This window comes from Falco cherrug, chromosome 3, assembly GCF_023634085.1.
Source record: "Falco cherrug isolate bFalChe1 chromosome 3, bFalChe1.pri, whole genome shotgun sequence".
Classification (NCBI taxonomy): Eukaryota; Metazoa; Chordata; class Aves; order Falconiformes; family Falconidae; genus Falco; species Falco cherrug.
The window spans coordinates 58146984-58169813 of NC_073699.1; the positions used below are offsets into that span (position 1 = coordinate 58146984).

Here is a 22830-nt window from a genome sequence, read left to right on the forward strand (position 1 = left end):
TTTTGAGTTTTCTCGTGGTAATTCTTGTCATATAGACAGAGTTCATAAACTGATTGTAGCTTCTGTAAAAGATCTGTAGTCAAAAATAAGTAGCATCTTATTCACTGCTCAATGCAGTGAATTAGTTTAAGTGTATTATCTAATTGGAAAAAAGAAAAAGTCTTTGATTCAACTGTTAAATTAACCTAGCTGTTTTGAGCTAACAGATCCAATTTCATTGCCTGTAAAGGCAGGCAACACTTCTTTGTCTTCATTTTATACTCTAATGAAGTCTACTTGAATAGAGCTGCCTCCACTTATTCCAGAGGACAATTTGGTCCTTTTGTGTAAAGCTAATCCAGTTCTCCCTGAAGTCAAGGGGAATTTTGCACTTGGCTTCAGTGTGAAAAAGGATCACGTCCTAGAACAGCAATGCTAAAATATTTGTGAATAAAAATAGGTTCAGATTTTCCACTTCCTAATTAGCTTAGAAAAATTTATAAATATATACAGATATAATTGATTTGATGAAATAAACAATTTTTAAAAATGGAAAAAAATTAATCTCCATTTCAGTTTAAAGCACAGGAAAAGTTGTTTTACACGGCAATGTTTTTAAAAAGAGACTATAATCTCATTCAAACATTCTGACTGTAAAACTGTTACTATCTAATGCATGTGCCTCACCTTTTCAGTTTCAGAGTAACTGAGGTGGGAAAAGTAACAATCCTTCAGGTCTAGGAAATACTTTAAAGAGAAGCAACAGTTTAATGGCACGGTTTCCAAGCTGTAGAAATCATGCAGCAATAACGCTTACGAACTTCTCAATTCTCCATCAGTGCTGCCAGGGTTTCCTCAAGAGCGTCTTACACTGTGATCAGTCCACCTGCTCAAAAGTTTAAGCAGGTCACTCTGTTGGCCCGAACATGGTTTGATTCCATCACTTAAGTTACCTAGTTACCTGGCTACACTATAGGACATATAATGTAGTAAACAATGTTTACTTCTAAGTATTCATATAACAGCAAAAATAAAATAGCATATACCTGCACAGCCAAATTAAGTCACATGCTGACTGACCACATGCCATGTTTATAATGGAAAGTTACCCTTCTGATGGCATGTTTTTAATATTTAAATAAAGAAGTATTTTTTTAAAATTGTAACATCAATTTATATTCAGACCCAAATTTACTGTTAGGATAACCTGTATTAAGTTTAAATAATTTTTAAATCATGTTGTTAGCCACCAAACTTTTAAACAAATTCGAATCACCAAACCAGCATAGCTCATACATAACCACCTGGAATCAGAATTTGAACACCTACATAGCTGAGGTAACATAAGCTGTACAAGTGTAGAGGATCCCCTGCGCCAATTAATATCATTTAGATATTAATTCACTAGAATCCAAGAAACATTTAGAGAAGATAAGGTTAAAAGACAGAGGAGAGATTTTTGTTCATATTTTCAAAGAAAACAAAAATTTACAAGTATGAGATCTATCCATTCTAACACCTTAGAGGTTTTGGTGACCAAAATTAATTAACAAATTAAAGCTAACATTCCCTTTCTTAAATAAATCCAACAGATTTCAAACAAAATGTGTTTTGCATTTAGAATTATTGCCTTCTGTATCCTTATCTAAAAGGCAACATATTATTAACGTGTACTTTAAAATGTAACGGTGGATATTTATATGAATTTTGATCAGAATTTCAATTCGAATGCCACCGAACATAAATTAGAAAGAAAAAAAAAAAAAAGTCTGGCATATAACTTGGGCTTTCATTGCTTAAATAGTTACATATATAGGTTAAAATAATTATTAAGACACTCTATCCTTACATTAAATACACATGCAGAAAATATATGCCCCTGGCAAAAAGCTAAGATTAGTGTAAACCTAATTTATAGCTACAGTCAATATATTTTACTGACCAGTACGACTCAACCTTTCTTTGGGAAAAGAACGAAGAAGCACAAGTGTAAAACTAAGTAAAAAGAATTTTAAATAACCATATAAAATCAAGGTGGCATGTTTGTTAACGTAAGTCACTTTGTATTAACTTAGCTATGATTTCACCATGTATACACCAAATTTAAATAGTATTCTGAAGGTATGGTAGACCTAAGCTGAAGCGGGGGGAAGTAATCAAAGGAGCCCTACATTTAACAACCAATGCAAATTAATTCCAGAATATTTAAATACACTTACTTTGTATAAACAAATCAAACATTTCCAGGGATATATTTTTTTAATCTATAAACTATCACTTGTCTCATTTTACATACATCATAATAGCCTGAATCAATCAGTCCTACAGATTTCTACAGCATACAAGCTAAGAAATATTTCCTAGGATGCAAAAGACTGGTATCTTTAGCAATTACATAATATATATAATTATTCAGCAAGCTATTTTGAAAGCTTATCACTTTAAATAACCTCAACCACTATGACTTATGAATTAAGTATATAAATGTACTTAAAAGACAGTACAGAACTGTACTTGAAAGTAAAAAAAAAAGTGTCCATATATTGCATCTTAGCCTCTAAAGCCACATACAAGTTAGCATTTAATGTGTTTTGTCTTCTGAAGTTGAGAATTTTGTACTTGCATTTTGCTCACTCATTTGAAGACCACAGAACTAAAAAAAACAACACAAGGATGTCCCAAAACATAACTTTTTTTTTTATTCACCCCCTACAGAATATTAATCAAATACGTTTCAGGTTTGAAAAGTAGGACTGCTGGGAAAAGGAATTTGACTCAGGAAAATTTCCCCAACTGACTAGTTGACAGCTCATGAATTATCCTGGTTTTCCCTTATTTTTCCTTCATGGGTAATCATTTTCAAAAGGAACAGTATTTTGCTCTATGATGTAAGTGTTCCTGAACGGAGTATTTAACTTTACTATGAAAACAGCAATAAACATGGATGTCCACAGTGAGATTTGTACACTCTTTTTTTCTCTATCCGATGCATGTTTTTCAGTTAGGTATGGAGGAGCTATTACAACCTTTAATAATCATTTAAACAAATAATTAACATTGGTATCAGTTAAACAAATCCCTCCCTCTCTTTGCTTTCGGGACTTCACCATTCTATTAATGTATCTTCTACCTAGAACTTGGGGGGGGAGGACAGGGGGCAGGATGTACCCAAAAAAACAAAACCAAAGAACATACTTTGGCAAAATTCCCAATTATCACATGCCTCAGAAACCTCAGAAAAAAGAGAGCACACTTACATTTTAAGATATTACTGCTGGAAGGAAACCTGCATGCTGTTTATTTAGAACAGGCAAAATCAGAACTGCCACCTGTTGTTGAAAGAATCCATTCTGAAATTTTCCCTTTAATGGAACTTCCAAAAAACTTTTACCTGAGATGTTAAGAATTTCTCCTGAACGGGGCAGGGGAGGAAATAAAAAAGGGAGATAGTTACCTAGATGGGCTTCTGGTCTGATTCATGACAGCTGTTCTTTCAGTAGGCTTTACTTAATGAACACGTGCATCAAGGAGAAGCACTGTTACAATTCAGGATAAAAACCAAACAAACCTGAAAACCACAAGTCTTCCATCTCCATGCAGTACAGGACAGCCTTCTCACAAGAATGATACACAACTCACTTGGGCTGGTCATCATGCAAAGTAGAGAATTGTCTTTGCCATACAGATCTTATCTAAACATTGCATAAATTTGTATTGGGAAAAAGAAAAAAATTCCTGTATTTTCAGGTTCACCTGTCACTAAGTATTGCAAGATTTTCTATTAAGAGAAATTACGTACAAGTGCATAAGATACACTACTCCATACATTTGCAGCTTCATCATAGCACCAATATTAAGTTCATACCTTTAAGAAAGTGTGGAGTACTTCAGCTGAACTACTGGAATTGAAGCTAGTCACGAATACCGTGTATCAACAAAAACACCAGAAGTAAAATATTCTGCTGGCACATACTGTTTTCAGCTCAAGAAGTTATCGGAAAGGGGGCACAAAATACTCACTTTTATTACCATAAGCTTTCCTCCTATTTCATCTCACCCTTGCTTAGCCCTCACATAAATATAAATGCTATGTCTTTACAGATTTTCAAAATGTGAAGTTGGGTATTAGTTTTGGTGCAGATTTTTAAGATGTTTGGAGACCACTATTTTACACAAATTTCAGGCCTGCATGTTAATTCTGTTTCTCACTGACTAACCTTGTTAAACTTTTGACTGAAACATTACAAATTTTGTCTGTTAATATGCTTCTGAAAACCTTGGTTTGGAAATCAGTAAGGTAAGATTTTCATGTCAAACTGCAGACATTCAGAAAAACAGCATCAGAACCAAGGCAAAGAAAGGCGATACAAGAGAACTGAAAAACTAACTCGGAAGATGTACTACTAACTTATTTGCTATAAATACATTAAAATGAAATACAAAACTTTCGTATTTATGTTCAAATTTCCTCCTCAACTGCAGCTCTTTGTTAATGTTCTCTTTCCCACAGTTTGCCAAATGAATGCTGGTTTCAGATAAATGTATATTTTGAAAATGAGAATATTTTCTAGACATTAATAATATACTCATTTTTCAGTGGTGCATGCTTTGACCAAAGCCTTAACAGTGTTGCTCATCTTTGAGGCACATGTTCATTAAGTTAAGTCTATGGACAGGCCAGCCCGTTACACATCAGTCAGGAAGCCCATCTACCACAAATACCTCTGAGTCAGACCAGAGGTTCACCACTGATCTCCACCGTCTGACATGCTCGGCAGTCCTGGATGCTCAGGAAGGGAGCCTAAGAACCAGGAAAGCCTGTGGCCATTCTATCCTGTGCAGTGTCTTTTAGCTTCTGGACTTTGGGGTACTGTTGCTGGCAAAATAGGAGTATTTACATTGAATAAGCTAAGCTGTTAAAAACCAACCAGAAACAGGAAAAGCAAGGTATATAGGAGGACTTTGGAGGTGGTTTGTGGTTTTTTTTTGATTCTTATGTGGTTACAAGTGTCAGTCACAATTTTGGTCCCTCATAAAATGTTCTTGAAAAGCAAGCAGATACACATAACTCACACCTGGGTTTCCTTTGTCATATTTTAAGCATAAATATTATTTTTTTTTTATCTAACCATGCTAAAAATAACTTATTAAAACCAGGTTGTTCACTATTAGTTTTAAGTCATCTTTTCCTGGATGACTGCCAAAACAGTTACAATGCTATACAATTGCAATACAGAAGAGAGTCATAGTACCCTCCAATTACTCTTTAAATACCTCACACAAGCACTGCCTTTTCTTACAATTGTGAGGGCATTAAGTATGGTAGAAAATTTCAAAACCTTTAGCCCAGATACTGTATTTTGTCATCCTGAAGCTGAACTTCATGCGCACCATCAAGAAGTTTACTTGAACTATGGATAAACATTGGAACAGGACTGAACATGAACACAGTACTCCACTCCAACCCCTCTTTTGTAACGGGGCCATCAGTCCTGCTAAGCATACCTGACTGCAGTTATGCTCCATCATTCACACAATCAATAAAACACTACTACTGTCTCAGTTTTGCAGGATCAGAAGGTGCTTTGGCCATGTGCAAGCAAAGGAAATTAACCCCACTGAACCAAAGTCTTCCAATATGTCTTTAAATGTCTGATCAACACTCCTGAAAGTTTCCCCGAGACAAAGTTAAAGGCGCTGATGTACAAAGATTTACTTACGTGGGTGGGTTGACTCAGCTTCACTGTCAATGGAAGTAAATGAAGTTATTCACTTTTGTAAACCTGGTCTACCTGATCCTAAAATCTGAACTGAAGGGGCAGCTAAACACTTCTGAAGAATCATTTATTTTTCCCAGACTTCTGGTGTGAAAAAACCCACAGAAACATGTATCATAAGCCACAGAAGTTTTCCATCCCCCTGAAGTACAAATTTGAAAGACGAATTATTTGAAGTTCAGTAGTGCTATCAGAATTCAGAATTTACGTAAACGTTGAAGATATGGACGCAATCAATATAGATACTTACTAGAATGTCTCATATAACATTTGTAATCGTGTTTGCCTTCCAAAAATACAAAGGTAAAATACAACCAGGTTAGCAAAAAAAGTTATCTAATTTCCTATGCTCCATCTTCGAGTACTCAAGAAGCTGAACTACAGATGATGCCAGTCTGAGGTTTCAGTGGTCATTACTTCCTCGGCACTCTCCAACCATACCCTGCAACATTACCTAACACTACAGTCAAGAAAAATCGAAACAAAACCCTAATCTCAGCCACAACAGTCAACGCAGCCTTGGAGTCGTTTACCAACGATCCCTACAGCAGAATCCTGCTGGGCTGTGGACTTTGGACACAAACCAGGGCTAGTAATCCTCACAGGAGACCATCAGCTCCAGGGCTCATTTCAGCTGAGCACAACTTTGATCTGACTTGGGACACAGTGTGAAACCTGGTGCCCTATGCAGGTGCCTACCCAAACTATTTCCAGTTATCCTTTACATTTTTAAAGAATATGTGTTTAAATCTAAAGGGAACAAAACTCACGCATAAGTAATAACGTTTACTTACTTAAGTTCTAGCATTAATGTTGCTATCATCTAGATCTCTGATCCTGCCATCAGCTGTGCACGTTAACTCTACCTAAGGGTGCAGTCCCGCTCATTTCAATAACTTGCTTTGGTGCCAGTTTCTGCTTTGTTGCATTGGTACTGTTAAGGATAAACGCCCATAGGTGGGAAAAGGCAGTAAGAATGACCTCTTAAAAATTAAACTTGTCCTACAGTTAGTTGACAGCATCTTTTCAGCATGACTTCTCCCCTACTAAATTCAGCATACGTATGGGAATTTGTCCAGGTTTGCCTTCAAAACCTGGCAATTAATAACACAATCTGGAACCCTACTGCTCTAAGTCACTGGGTTTTGAATGCAGCTGGGGACTGTAGTGACTGAAAGAAGTTACCATATGGCAACCCTAAAGCAGTTTGTATTAAAAAAAAAAATATTAAAGTTCAGTGGTTGCCACATCATAAAATCCATCACTATAAAACAGCATCCTACTGGCATTCTTAAGGAGAAGAAAAACAAAGTACGTACCAAGAACAAGCTATTTACTTGTATTTGGAGGTAGTTCCTCCAGGACAAAACCTAAACCATTCTGTTACAGTAGTTTGAGAAAACTACATTTCTCCCTCACTAATCAATCTGTTACACCAACTAGCAGAGGACTTCCAGTACTAAAAGCCTGAAATCTTTCACAAGGGCTTCACAGAAACCACAGACTGTGCACGTATGCACAGAAGGCGTCCTATCTGAAAAAGGCTGCTTGATGTGACGCAGCAGAATAAGGATGCTTTCCTCAAGTAGTCTTTGTGTTAATTCTGACACCAATTTTTAAATTAACATCAAGGCAGCTTACTCGAACTGCGATCAAAATACGAGGCAAAACAGTTGGATCCAAGTAGGGAATACAGATGAAAGAACATATTTCTTTTAACTAATGGTTTGAACACAAGGAATTATCTATTGCAAATAGACAGCTCTGTCCACAGATAGTGCATATAGAAACATAAAACCAAGCAGTTAATAAAGTAAACTTTGACCACATAAACTGGCATGTGCCACACCACAGACTTTCACATCACTCTCACATGACGGTCACCATTTATTGGAGCAAAGAGAGTGCTGATTTCATTCTTCAGGAGCTGCAGAAAGTATTCAAAGCTCAAAACAAAGAGTATTCCTCGAGTGCAGAACCACAGTTCTCTGCTCTGCTACATGAATACTGATAAAACCCCTAAATCGTGAACTGCAGGTTTTCAATAGTTCTGTTACACAGTATGCAGCACAGCAAAGATTTATGATGTCTTTTTCTAGCAATTTCAAATAACATTGCAACTTAAACGTACTTCCAATTTCATTCATTTCACAGCCAAAGAACTGTTGTTAGGCAATAAATATCCCCCTTGAAATTTTCTCTTTATAATACAAAATACAGATTAAAGCTACCTTGGGCTCACTACTCTCATTCCAAATTAAGTTCTTCAGATTTCAAAGAGGGGTCCAAATATTAAAAAGTTATTGAAAACTAGACCAGTAGTGCTGCACGCAGCAATATCAGGGAGGCCTCATTTCCTGCATCCATTTCCAGCTTGAGAAAAGCGTTGATGTGAATTCTCTGGTGTACTGGTTAAGGGCTCTCTTCTACCTGGCTTCCTTATTTTCACAAATTTGGTAGAAATTGCTTACCTGGGAGACCTCTGCTGCCAAATTTGTTTGAAAGCATCTAACAGCCAGAAGAGCCTAATGAGGGACTGATGGCACAGATACTGCAGTTGCATTTCAGCTGTACCTCCTGAGGAAATAAAGCTAAAGAAACCTGTGGAATAATTACCATCAATCACTGCTACCAACTACTGTCACCTTTTCACATGCCTGGTGTCGTTGGATCTTTTTCTTTGAAATTCAGCATAGCACCAGTGCTGCTCTCCTTCCGCTCGATAATGGACACTACCTCATTCCAAAACTAATTCTGACACCCTAGCTGTGCAAAACACACCCATAGTCTCTGCTCCATGTTCAGCAAGAACCTCCTATAGCTAAATTGACTGACACAGGAGAAACACGAGTGGAAGTACAAGGTTTTGCTGTTTGGAAAGGAACAGCTCTTTACACCTATGAAGCCTGCAGAAACATTGAGTTATGGCAAAACTGTACTACCTACGGACAGAGATACTGCACGCATAATAGACAAATTTTATTAGAAATCTCTCTTCAAGGGCTTACTTTCCAAAACTGAAAGGAAAAGGCTCTAATGTAAACTTTTGTATCTTGCTTCCCTCACCGAATGCCGATTTTGCTTGAAAAATTTGCCTGAAGTTTCATTCAGCTGTTTAAGAATTATTAAGAAAAAGACAATACACTTTGCTTGGCAACACACTCTGAGTTTTAAACCAGTTTTGGAACATTCTGCCAGTTTAAATAAATCCAAACATCTATTTTTTGATTAATGACCAGCCTCTGCTTAGTGTTGAATCCAGCAGGTACGTCTCAATACACCTTCTTAACAACATGAGGTTGAGAAATATTTCTATCCCGGTTTTCCTGGCACAAAGCAGACCGTGCCCACATATGGACATCTGTAACGGACCATTCCGAAATGAATGCAACAAACCCGTGCGTTTGCACTGTGGTACAACGGGGAAGATGCCACGCTAGCCCTCGGCCCGAGGGATGTGCACACAGCTTTACGCACAGCAAGCCTGCCTGCGGGTCCACGCAGCGCGGAAAGTCAGGGACAGCCTCGGCTGGCACAGGGGCCTGCATGTGTCCCGCACGCTCCCCAAGCGTGAGGAAGTCAAGGAGGCTTAGAAAAGTGATATGACTGAACACTGAAATTACTGACTCGGAAATTTAAAGCAGTTGCGTTCCAGCTCAATGCAAGGAAACAAACCAGAACAATGAAGGGGAAAAAAAATAATATAAAATAAAATAATTCCACTCAGGCCAAGCTACAGAAAACTCGCAAATCTGTTTCCTGGATTCTGCCCTTCTGCATCCTGGAGCCCCGGCCGGCCGTGCGGATACTCGGCCGCCCGCGCCCGGGAGCCGAGCCGGGACCGGGTTACGCCGGGTGCCGCACGCCCCCGCCGGGGAGCACCCGCCCCGTAGCGCCCCGCGACCACGGCAGCCGGTCGGGAAGGGGCCGCGGCGGCGGGGACGCGCGGCGCTGCCCTCCCCCCCCAAACTTCGTTCCCCTCCGCCCGCCCCCCGCGGCCAGCCCGGCCCCGGGCAGCGCGGAACGCCGCGGCTCCCGCCCGCCCGACCTCTCGGCCCCGCGGGCGGGGGCGCGGGCCCGGAAAAAAGTTGCTGAGCAACTTTCTGCAGAGGAAGGGGCCGGGGATGAGGGACGCCCCCCCCCACCCGGGGCGCGGCGGCGGGGCCGCCCGGCGGGGAGAGGCCGGGGGCGGGCGGCCGGGGCCTAGCGCCTCGGCGGGCGCCGCCGCCATCGCGGCCGCCTCTCCCGCGGGGCGGGGGAGCGGGGACGCGGCCGGGGCCTCACCTGCCTCTCCTCGGCGTGGCGGGTGGGAGAAGGAGGGGGGGTGGAAGGAAGCGGGCCCCCCCCCGCTCCTCCCGGAGCCGCGGCGACCCGGGGAGGGAAGGGGGGGAGGAGGGGAAGGGAGGAGGGACGAGGAGCAGGAGGAGGGAGCCGGCGCTCCGGTGCGTGCGGGGAGCCGGAGCCTCGCTGCGGGAGGAGGAGGAGGAGGAGGAGGAGGAGGAGGAGACTCCCCGCCCCTACGGCCGGGCTCTCCGGCGGGCACCGCGGCCCCTCCTCCGCCCGCGCTTCCCCCCGCGGCCGCCCCATGCGCCCCGGGCCAGGCTCGCCGCGCCTGCCGGCCGGGGCAGCCACTCCGTGCCCAAGTCGGAGGCCGTGGGGGGGGAGCCGGGCGGCCCCTGCGGAGCCGAGCCAGAGGCGGCCCTCTCCTCCGCTCCACCGCGCACGGAGTCAACATGGTGGATGCGCCCGGAGCAGCTGCTTCCCCGGCGGGCCCGTGGTGCGGGGGCGGCGGGGAGGGAGCCGGGGCTTGAGCTGCAATGCCCCGCGGCTCCGAGGGCGAGGCGTGGGCCGTGGCCTGCCCCCGTCCCCGTCTCCCCGGGCTGGACGCGGGGCTGGGTCGCGGGACCCTTATCGGGCTAAACATGGGGGGGGCGGCCGAGCCGCGTGGTTGCCCTCCGCCGCCCGCCGTGTCGGGCGGGAGGCCTCGGTAAGCCTCTCGGCAGGGGAAAGCTGAACCTGAGAGATTTCGGCAGCGGGAGCCCTGCGGCGTGGTGAGGGAAAGGCGGACAGAAATAACTTTAAAACTCGTCAACCAGGCATCTCCAGGTGGGCCAGGGCTTAGGCCGGGTGAGCTTAATGCCTTTGGGTCAAAACCCTGCTGAAGTGCAGGGGCCGCGGCGGCGGGCGGGCGGCTCGGGGCAGCCCCGTCCTGCTCCACCGCGCAGACCTGTCGCCCTAACACTCGGCAGACAAAGGACAAGCCTGTAAAATAACGCACCAGTAAGTCCGTGGTATTCTGTGTTAAGGCTTTCCCACTCGTCGCAATTCCAGAAGTCAGCGTTCCACATTTTAAGGAAGAGAGCGTTGGATTTGTGTCAAGGTGGGCTTTACGGAGAAAGGTCGTTCAAATGCATCTAGCCTTCAGAACTGCAGACTGCAAATTGCCCTAAAGAAGCAATGTTACTAAGGTTTACATGGGCAAACTGGCAGTTCTCATTCAGCATTAACTTTATTGTTTTCAGTTCTCTAATAGTCAAATTTGACACTGGAATAGTGTTCACATCTCTTGCCTCTTTATTTGGTTCAAAGGCTGAATATGAAACCATTGTTCACTAATGATAATAATACAATATATTTTTAATCTTTAAAAAAAATTGAACAGGATGTCCAGTTTATCTTCCAGGCAATGCTGTGGAGTAAAGCCATCTGTATCTTTTAATTTAAGATAAAGCATTTGCTTTTACGGGACCGTAAATACACGAAGCAGTTAACAAAGTACAAAAAAGTTAAAAAGTGTTTTGGATTTGGAGACTCCTTACCATAAATTGTACACGTGTAATCCTGTTAGAGCAGTGGAGTTTAACATGTTCCTGTTCAGTCAGGAGCCTAAATAGCATTATACAGAACTGATTTTTAATATTGAAGCCAACAGTGAGTTTTACAAATTGACCTGGAGCATGAATTATTCGACTGAGGAGGAGGTCTAGCAGGCTGGTCGGAGCACTGGGTCTGTTGTGGCTTCAAGGCACCGGCTGGGCTTACAGTAGTCTTGAGTGAGACCAAGGTTTGACCTGTATCAGTTGCGGGGTTTTTATACACAGGCAAACAGTGTTGGGTAGTTACAGCACAATGGTAACTGGAAAATGGAATAAGCCCCAAGTATGTAATCTTCTTCATTATGCTTCAAAGTTACTAGGTTTTTTTTAAGAATTTTTTCAGCATTGGGCTAAAACTTTGTAGCTTTTGGCTATTTTTTTGGTGAAAAGCTATATGCTTTTAAGGCATATTGGCTCTTGCTAGCTGTCACTGCAATTTGACTTAAAGAGTTTTAGGCCAGGGACTGATGGATGGGATTACATAGCTGTCCTTTCTCCCAGCACCTGGCTGTGCCCACATGGCACAGAAAGGTTTGTTGGGTTTCTCAGTTCATCACACCTCTCCCATTGCTTTTTCTCCTTAGGATGAATATAAGGAATAATTTTGTGGGCTTCTGAAAGACAGAGCCATTAACTGTGGCCTCCACTTGCTGTCTTAAGTGTGTATATGTGTTATCAGCTGCCACAGAGTACTGGGGCTACACCAGTAATCAACTTCGGTTGATCGTGGAGGGACCAGTGCACATAATTTCAGGCACAGTGTGATTAAAATAGCAGAACAGTTGGGGAGAAGATGAGATGACCAGTCCCATAACTGACATCAAGCTCAGAACCACGCCATATGGGCATGAAAGAATAGATTAAGGGTTTGAGTCGGGAGTCTTGGAGGCTAGACATGCTTTCATTGCAGTGGAAAAATTGACTGCTGCTTAAATTGTCTTGCACTTGTCACTGATAGTCTGAGTGTTCCTCATTTTTATAAGGAAATGTTGAGCAGGTGACTTAAAACCATCAAACTGCTGGTGGTTCAGTCCATTTAATCCTGCAATTAATGGAGGGGACCTGGGGCATCATTGCCACCTTCTGCCTGCGAGCCAGCCTGCAACCTGTTGCCACATTTTACTTAGTTAAAATTCCCTTATGCTGCTGCACTGCTGTCACTGAGTGGGTGCGCAAATCTGTTGCAGTGCTGTGAGCGCTCTGAGCCGTGCAGGTGGACTGACACTGCTTGGTATTTGTTCAGGAGGCATCAGCTGGAACTGACACCAGCTCAGCTGTGAGTCAGCCAAAGCCGGTGCCTGCTTTTAGGAATTTCCCACCCCTTCTGCTCTATTGGTTTAAATTAATATTTTTATTTTGTCCAGGAAAGAGAGGAGCTACCCTCACATACTGTAGTATGGCTGGAACATGGTGCGAGATGCTTACTGCTGTAGGGGTTCATTGCGGCTGTTTGCTGGATACAGTTTCCCAAATAGCCCTTCAGACAGGCTCAGCATTCACCAACTCCTCCTTTTTTAGTTGGCATTAGCATAGTCCTAAATATCTGTGCAAATGGTACACAAAAAATGCCTTCCTAAATGTAGGGTATCTTTCAGAATTCTCATATAGTTGAGTTAATTTCTAAAGAAGGTGACCATTTATGTTTAAACAATCCTTAACATTTGTTTTTTCTGTTCGAATTAATGATTGGTAGGATCAAGTACATACTATGCCAGAGGAAGTATTTTTAGGATTATAAGGGGGAATACAGATGTAAGAGCAGAAAGAAAAAAAGGAGGAACAGAGGAATAGAGATGGAGGAAGGCAATATTTCAGGTATTGATGTGGGTTCAGTGATTCACAATTGGGAATGCAGGACTTGTATCCTGCTATTTTGAGGGAGATGGGCAGATTGGTGTTCTGAAGATACATGCCAAAGGTTAATCTATGGCATATTTTATAGTAATTTGGAAACATTGAGACCTTAATGAAAACACTTGGTGGAATTGTTTTCCAATAAATCGGAATAAATAGAAAAATATTGTAGTGGTTCATGGTCTCCTGAAACAATTTTTTCTTTTAAAAGATAGAAAAAGTTCTTCTGGACCTAAATTCATTCCTTCTGAGAAATAGCTATCGCTTACTCTTTGAAAGTGTGGAAAACTGGTATTTTATAGCAGCATCTCCTAAAATTCATGGACCGAGTTCCCATTGCTCGTTGTACTGTGTGATCCTATTACAAAAAGCAGTTCTTCTTGGAATTGATTAGTATTAGTCACACCCTTTCTTTTAAGCACTTGCATCACTGTTTTTAAGAATAGGTTTAGCAAAGCATGGGTAGTTCTTCTGAATCTGAATATTCTAAGTATTAGTCGAATAAGTGGGTAGTTTTTGTTTTGTCATGTTAATTTCTTCAAGTGAAGCTATTAATGAAATAATTGATTTTTTAAAGTGAAGCATATTCCTTGAATATAATGCAAATTACATATGAATATAGTAGTTCAGTAAGGAAATGGAGTGCTAAGTCACTGGGTGATGTATCTGTCATCATTTCCTATTCTGAAGCAAGTATTCCATTTAAGGTTTATGTTAAACTTCAAAATTTTTTGTCACAGATGCCCCATTTTGCCTCAAAATAGTTCTGCATCTCCAAATGCCCGGGATCTTTGTGTTCGGTGTGCACATCTATTTGCAAGATTAAATATTCCATTCTTTCTCAAGTAATATTTCTGTTTGATCTTGTGTAACATGACTACCTACTTATGCATATTATACTTTTAGCAAGTATGTGGAGGGTTCTTTTTGAAAAACATTGATTCAAACACTGGTTTTGAGATTATTTAAAGTTATTTTTGAAAGCATGCTAGACTTGAAAAACCTTATACTTCCAAACCTGTTGCTATTCGTGTCACATCTAGTTATATCAGACATGCTGGATTACATTGTATAATGAAAGCCGTATTGCTGTACTCTAATCTTTATCTCTTTTTATCAGATCTCCTTTGAATTGCGCATGAGTATTGCTTATGGTTACTTAAAATAACTGCTGCTTTTGTTTCAAGGGCAGTGCCACCTATGATGAACACTTAACACTCAACCCTTCTTTGGCAGCAGCTACACATCCTGTATCTTTGGTTCTTGCATGATTTAATTTAGAAGCTGCACAGACACATTCATTCTTTTGTCATTTAAATTTCATGTTTGAAAAATCCAAAACTCATGAAATCATACATGTCCAGAAAAATTTAATGCAATTACTTGGGCACTGTGCTCTTCTGAGAGATCTGGAACATCTGCTTTCCTCCTCACAAAGCGGGTCATGTACTCTTATTCAGAAAGGAAAATGACAAACAGTAGGAGAAAAAGAAGTATGTGTGGTAACATTGACCTGAACTGACTTTGGTTTTGACATCACTGCTAGTCGTTAATAGCCTGTAAGAGACTTCTGACCTCATTTGGTAGACAGTATGAAGGAGCAGTTTCTGCTGACTTTGGGAGACCTGCACATACTTGTTATCGGTTATACTTATTCTGTTATTCTTGTGCTGACTGCCTAAGACATTACTATGGAAGAAACACTTCATAAGGTTATTAGCTGCAAAATCCAAGTTAATACAGCATTTAGGGAGTGCTGCTAGGTGATTCTGCATCAGTCTTCTCTTCCAAGGCACCCTGAATTTTAGCTATGGAACACACATGCTGTTGTGGCGCTTTTATGCATGACTTCATAAAATGAAGCCAAGTGAAACAGAGTTAGTCAACTTCTTTTTTACAAAGGCATAGCAACTATATACAGAGTCTTAATGTGGCCCTGTGGGACCAGCCTTTCCTAATCAGCCTCTGTCCACCCCATTGTAGTTGTCCCTGTTGTATTCCCCTATCTTATTCTCTTCATCATCATCAGCCAGTAGTTTGTTCTTATGCTCAGCCATTCTTGAGACTCTGTATGGTCCTTTCCTCTGGGCTCCCACTCTGACTAAAGATGGACAAATTCCTCAGGCCTGTATCAATGCCCTTTATTATGCATTTAGTGCTTAACAGATCTTCAGTTTTCCATGCCAGGTTGTTGTTATTCTTGCCCTAATGTTTTGAGGATAATTGTCTGTCACAACCCTGGGCACCAGAAAGCCTGCTTTCTTCATTTAGAGGTGAATGTGATGAAGTTTATTACTTTGGGAATAATTCCGGGAACAAAATCATCCCCTCAGTCTGGGATGCCGGACAAATCCTTAGAGGAGAGCTTCAGTCAGGATGGGGCTGTTCACTGTCACGGTGTTCACTGTTACAGGTGGACATAACTGTTGTGCACCATTTAGAGATCTCAGAAAACTAGACAGCTGTCGAATGTGTGGTTTTCTTCTCAGCATGCTCTGTGTCCCTGTTGTTTCTTTCCCATCTTCTATTTTCTCATGACCATTCCTTCAGCTGGAGCTTACAGTCCCCTCAGGTCTGCTGGCATAACTACAATTGTAGTTTTTTTCCTATTTTTTGTAGTTCTGCCAATGTGATCTTAGTCAATTCAAGTCTCCTAATAGTTTTCTAAAAACCAAGAGTATGTTGATGCAGCTTTGCTAGGGAGTGACATACATACAGTTATGCTCACTGGCATGAGTAAAGAGGTAACACCACAGGGAGGAGGCCAGTGACTTCTTATCCCACCTCAGCTGCAGCCAGAACAGTCTAAATTTTCTGAAATTTCAGAAAGTAGGAAACCCCGGTGTAATTGCATTAATAGATGAGAAGAGAGCAGTGGTGATGGGGAATAGGAAAGACTAGATTGCTCTGTTTCCCTGGTGTTTAACTGTTACCTGGCTCTTCGCGCATCTCTCTCAGTTCCCACCGCACTCCCGATGAACACCCTTTGGTTTCCTTATTGCTATCTGCTTTGCTGCCCTGAAGCAACTGCAGTCTCTTCCATTCTTCCCTGACAATCTGTGTCTGGGTGAATGAGAGTCATGAATGAGGTAGCCGAGGTAACAACTACTCAAGGGCACTTGTGGAAAACCTGATTTTTAAAATCTGAAAAACACATTAAGAGATGGGATAAGTGTGGGTCCATTAAAAGCAGTTGTCTATAACCACCCAACTTCAACTTCTTAGGCTAAGATTGTTCTTGGCAATTGCCTGCCTCAGTGCTCTGACACTTGGAATGTGAAAATCTGCTGCTTTCTCATGCTAGGAGGAAGCAACTTTGCCAGCTGAGTTGTAGAGAAGCACCTCCACTTCCAAACTGGACACAGTCCTTTGAATTTTAGCAAGTCTCCCATGCAGGTGTCAGAGATATATGCATTTTGCAGCATGTGTTAATAATACATCCACATCTGACCTGATGCTAAGTGAGCCTCTGCAGAGTCTCACTTCGCATGTAGGGGCTTAGCAGATCTAAGGTGAATTCTCCAAAACCTGTCTGCATATCTTCCCACAAGTCCTACTCACCCAGGAAGATGGAGTTGTTTCGTTCCAAGGCTTAAAAGGCTAAGCCAGCATTTCTTTGCGATTAGATAGGCACACAGAGCTGGAATGGACCTCCCACCATGCAACAACTATTGTGGGAAAATGGTAGCAGCTTTTCCCTTCTCCAACACTTGCTTAAAAAGAAAAAAAGTACAGGAACGAATAAATAAGGAAGACTACTTCCAAGTTGTTCCTCTTTTTCTTCTGCAGGCTCCGGATTTGTCCTGTTGTTTTATCACCATGCTTCTTGAGAATCTGGCTCTTGGGGGAAAGGAGCATAACAGAAACCAATCGGAGCCCCCTCCATGAGTGCTGAAGTCGGTGATGAAACATCATGGCTGCTCAGAAGCTTTCCGTTCATCTTCTTCAGAAGGGAAAAAAGGGCTGATATAAAGGTTCAGGAGAACTAAGTACATGCCATGAATTCAGAACTAGAAGCTATAAAAAGGATGATGTAAAAAAAAATATTTTTAAGAAAGGAGAGTATTTACCAATACACATTTCTCCAAATTGTGAGCTATTTTCAGAAAAAATATTCATTATTATTGATTAATTTAATAAATTGTAATGATGGGTTAAAAAGATAAATTTATTATTCTCATAATAATGAGGCAATGCTAGTTAATAATATGCAGACAAATGTAGCTAAAATACATGGCGTTAACGATTGCATTAGTATGGCTGACATGGTGACATGGTGCTTCCTTCTGCTTGTTTTTCCTTTCACTTTTGGTTAAAGTGGGATTTTCCAAAGCACAAGAATTTAGTTATCCTACTCCTCGTTCCTTCAAAATAGAGCCTATTGAAAGTCAGACTGTGTGTTCTACGCTGTCCCATATTTTTGCTTTTGTTTTCTAATTGGGGAGGGAAAAAAAACCATGGAAAGTTAAAAAATATTTTTGTTTTAAAATGTGGGCTTGGGACATCTTTGATGCATCATCATAACACAACTAGAAGGAACTCTATTGTTCTCGATGGAAAATGCAATCCATTCAGGAACACCAGATGATGGGGGAAATGAGGGACCTAAACCATGACAAACTCATGATGAGTAATGACAAACCATCCTGAAGAAAAACATTTAGATTCGCTTGGACAGTTCAAAACATTTCGGATTCTTTTTTATTTTCCCAAAAGGGATTACATTGTTTTGGCATAACCAGCTTTTTCCTGTGGAAAGAAGTCAATATTACAGAAACAACTTTTCTATTAAAAACTATGAACAGAAAATTCTGGAGCAGCAATAGAGGGAAGCAGTCAAGCCAAAACCAAGCACATTTGAAAATGTCCTCCCTAGAGAACCTTATGACCACTCCAACCTAGCAATAAGAATTTTATATGAAGGTAAGTATATTTCACAGACACCAAACATAGTGTAATGAAATCCATGTGGCATGACTTAATGTGTTTCAACATATTTGAAATAATGCTGTTTCACAGGGACACTTGAAAACTCTGTTTAAAAAATGTGAAAGAGCTGTGCTGGAAGGCTTGGGTCTTTGAGGTGAAAAATCACATCTGAGGTTTCACAACTGATTTGCTAGAATTGGGCATTTTTAAAAAACTGAGCACTGCTTTTTTAAAAAAAAAAATCTCCGTCCACCACAAAAAAGTTTGTGTTTAGAAGCATACTTACAGCTTTAGAAACAGGCCGCAAAATTTGTTACTTAATACTTAGAAATTTACTGCTAAATTTGGTTTCTAAAAAAAATGGGCACAAACCTCTTTTTAACAACAGCGAAGTTTTTTTGAGAAACATACAGGATGTGGTACTCTTACTGAATTTTTAGGCTATGGGTAGTTAAGATAACCTGTCAGGCCATTTTATAGCCTTGTAAAAGTGGCTGTGAGTCACTGACTTTCTAGAACTGATGGTCATCTCAATGTCTGTTTTTCAGGACAGCTTCTGCTCTAAATGTGACAAACTTTGTCCTGGCTTCTTTTGTATCTGGGCAAGCTTCATCTTGACAGTAGTGGGTAGAAGACAGAGCCTGTTATTTCCCATTGCCCAAATTAATTACATGTTTTTCTGAGTATAATAAAGGAGTGATGCACCAAGTTTATGAGAAAAAGTGACCAACAGACCAGCCAGTATCAACTGCTCTGACTATCACCACCTCTCAGATTTCACCCACGCTTCAGCCCAGTCACTTGTGCCAGATCAAAGTGTCCCATATTGATCAGAAGGCACCAAGAGATGGGGATTGCCCAGCATTGGGTGGCACAGGTTTAAGGGACCAACAATCAAGAAGAGCAGAGCAACAAATCAAATGAGGTTTGTTTGAATATGACTGTTTGTTTGACAGGTGTTTGAATACTACTGTTGGCATCACACCTGTTGGCACATTGATCATTTGGTCAGCTAAGTTTTATGATCTTTCACCTGGTTCTTGCAGGCACGTATCTTTTTTTGTTGTTGTTCTTTGTGTGTAAAGTTTTCATAATGGGATGCTAGTCCCCGTGGTGGGCCTGGTAGGTGTTTATGTAATAAAACCTACAGTAATATAGACAACCCTTGCCAATCTGATGTGCAAAATAGCCACTAACAACTCTGAGCTTCATCACACCGCAGGGAATGCAGGGTGAGCTATTGAAGGGCCCAGGGCCATTGTAGATTTATGCTGATAAAATCAGAAAATGCTCTACTTGCTGCATGATATCTCTGGGAATGTCTGGGAAGTCAAATTAAAATGGAAGAGTAGATTTCATAGCTGAGGGCTTCCCCTTGAAGCACTTGTGGTTTTTCACTAGGTCAAAGAAAACAAATTACAAATGGATCCCGCTGAGGTTTGACAGATATTTTAAGGGTATTAGGGTTTTTAGTCAACATCACCTGACAAACAGTGTTGTTTATTAATAGATTCAGTGTGTTTCAATATAATTTTTCTCGTCTTTTACCACTCTTGATGAGGGTTGTTTTTTTTCTATAATTGTTTTGTTAGTCATTTCTGTAGGCAGCTAGGCAGCTGTTGCAAACGTTTATTAGTTGTGGTTGGCTCTGGATTTAACAAAATGCAACTGCACCCTCTTGTGGAGGCTGGTAAGTAGATTATTTCGGTTTCCTGGTACCACCTGGTTTATTTTTTCTGAACAAGTCAAATGAAAACAAATAGCAGAAGCGTCCTGAGGCCACACAGCAACAAAGCTTCCTGGAGAACTTCAAAAAAACAAACTGCAACTTTGGAATGTCTGAACTCGGACAGCCTTTGAAGACAAACTTCTGTGGGGAAGATTTTCAAAGGCACCCTGGGAGACCTTCCTGCCCTTGTTTTTTGTGGGGATCCCTATCATAATATATTTTTCAAGAGAAATAGAGTTGGTATGGCTGTATGCATAGAAATGGTACACTTACAGCTAAGTCTAAGGACAGTAATTCATTGAGTTTCCAGCATGGACCTGAAAAATAATTTACATTCATTCGGTGTGTGTGCAAATCCATGAACACAGATGTCGGTCTCCCTGTATGCACTAATGGAAATAGGGCATGTTCTTGCAGGCAAGTATGCTTGTGAACGGAGTATGTTAGGCTTCACGTTAAAAATTTAGCTTTGAACACTTGTATATCTCGAGATGTCAGTTTTTTTCTGTGACTCATGTGGACACCTTATTTAAAGGAAGTGCATTTAAATTCATGAATGCATTTATACTCTGGTTTCTGAGGAGTGGTGGCAGGGGAAGCAAGAACTTCACCTGGTGAAACAAGTATATTGGCATGTCCAACTCCCACTCTGCAGTACATGGGGTCACACAGAGGGTCTCATACAGTATTTCCCTTACTTAAAAAAAAAAGAAAAATTGTTTACAGGAAATTACTCTTTCTGCAAAAAAGCCTCAAACTTTTTTTTTCACTGTTAGTGTGAACACAAGGACTTTCTGACTGAGACACAGTGAAAGAAATATGGATTAAAAAAAAATAATTTCTCATGTCTTCCATAAGCAGACACACTCACTGATAAAAGGATAAAAATGCCCCAAGAGTAACAAGACATTTGGGAAAATATCACTTTCCATTAGTAAATTTTAATGAAATGATACTAAAAGATTTTACATAATTGTAGTACACTAAGTATTCAAATGCAATAAACTCCCATGTGAGCAGCAGCAGTTTTTTTGTGGGCCACAGCACTGCTGTTCTTTTCTTGGAGCAAAGAATTAACGCAGAGTCTGCTCTGATGTCAATTACAAAGCTGGAAGAATTTGTCTTGCTCTCTGCAAATGGTTAATTAAAAAAAAAGAAAAAAAATTGTTATACAGCATTTGATTCCCTATGTAGAATGTAATGAGGTGAGTTAATTTGCATTTTTATGTCTGAACATGTTCTTGCACTGCCAGCATGTCTCACTGAGAGGTGAAATACAACCTATCAACACCTCTGGGTGGGGTAACAGAATTCAAGATGCTGGTCTGAAAGTCAGGTTTAAGGGGTCCTGGTCCGATACTAACATTGCCTTACCTGGGACAGGGCTTCTGTGCTTTCTGAAATTCCACAGCAATCAACAGTGTTTCACATTTGTATTTCTACTCGCTTGTGTGTTGTGCTTTTGCTCTGTGCTTTAAAGGGCTCTTTGCCATTCTCAGACAGTATATGTTTCTGCAGTCAGTAATATGGTGCTTGAACCCAGATGAGGATATAAGCCTCATTTTTATATCTCTGTTGGATATTTGCACTCATCCTGTATGCTGGACTTTATGTACTTCTGGCAGAACAGTGGTAAGCCTGGCACCCTGCTGGCTGACCCAGGAGGAGCAGCTATGGTTGCAGATCTCCAGCTGACGTGGCTTACATGGCCCGGACGGCTTTGGACTCTGTGGGCTGTCATAAAGGGAAAGAAACGGGTCAAGTACTCTCATGACTGTCAACATTATAATTTTGTTGTGTCTTTCCACAGGGCATGCAAGTATGCACAGGTGGATGGACAAAAAAGAATTACAAGCACCCTCATATACAGAAAAGCTACTACTTGGACCTCAACATGCATTGATTGCTTCATGCCACCAAACTCTGAAGGGCTCCTTTTATCACACTTCAATCATGGGAGCTTGCTCCTTTTCTAGAGCTAGCATGGATGTGAAGTTTATGCAGCTGCATCCCTCTTTCAAGTTAATTATATCACTCCAAGCACTTCAGCTATGATCCCACACTGCAGTGCTTTGCTCTTGAACCAGCCTGCCTATTTCCCTGGGTGCCTGCCACAGAGGTTACCTCCCTGCTGAAATCCTGGCATGTTATCTAGTCCTCTGTAATCTGAATTTCTTTCAAGCTGACGTACCCAGAATTTGCCACTGTAGCCATGTCTCATGTTTCTGCATGATTTCAGCTGATTTCCCAGTCTCTCTTGGGGAAAGGAGCATGTCCAGTCTCATTTAAAAAACCCATTGCTGAAAGCAAAGGATCTACAAGCAGATCAAACTACCTAACACAGTTCCCACATGGCTAATAAATAATAAAAAGCCATTTTCAACTCCTAGTATTGATCCCTTGCTTTATAATCCTGAGCACCTCTACCAGATACAACTCCACATCCCTGGCAACAGCTCCTCATCCCATACTCCAAATATAATCCAATTTCCAACCCTACCTTTAAAGAGAAGTTGACTTTAAGATGTACTGGCCTTGTGAAATGCAGGAAGCAAAAATTTTCTGTCCTTTCCACCCAGAACCCATAATTCCAGCCCTAGAATGGCTACAAAGCAGTGGCCTCCATTTCTCATCAACTCATCTTAAACAAACTCACTGTGGCCATGGGTACTCTTCTTCACAAGTC

At 41.2% G+C, this 22830-nt stretch overlaps 1 protein-coding gene across 1 annotated transcript in view; it reads right to left on the reverse strand.

Annotated features, from left to right (window-relative positions):
- Positions 1-10239, reverse strand: part of YES1 (YES proto-oncogene 1, Src family tyrosine kinase) — a 52937-nt gene extending 42698 nt beyond the window's left edge. The window contains exon 1 of the mRNA XM_055704802.1: positions 10041-10239. The gene's annotated coding sequence lies outside the window, so the exon portion shown is untranslated. The remainder of the gene's footprint in view (positions 1-10040) is intronic.
- Positions 10240-22830: the final 12591 nt, after the last annotated feature.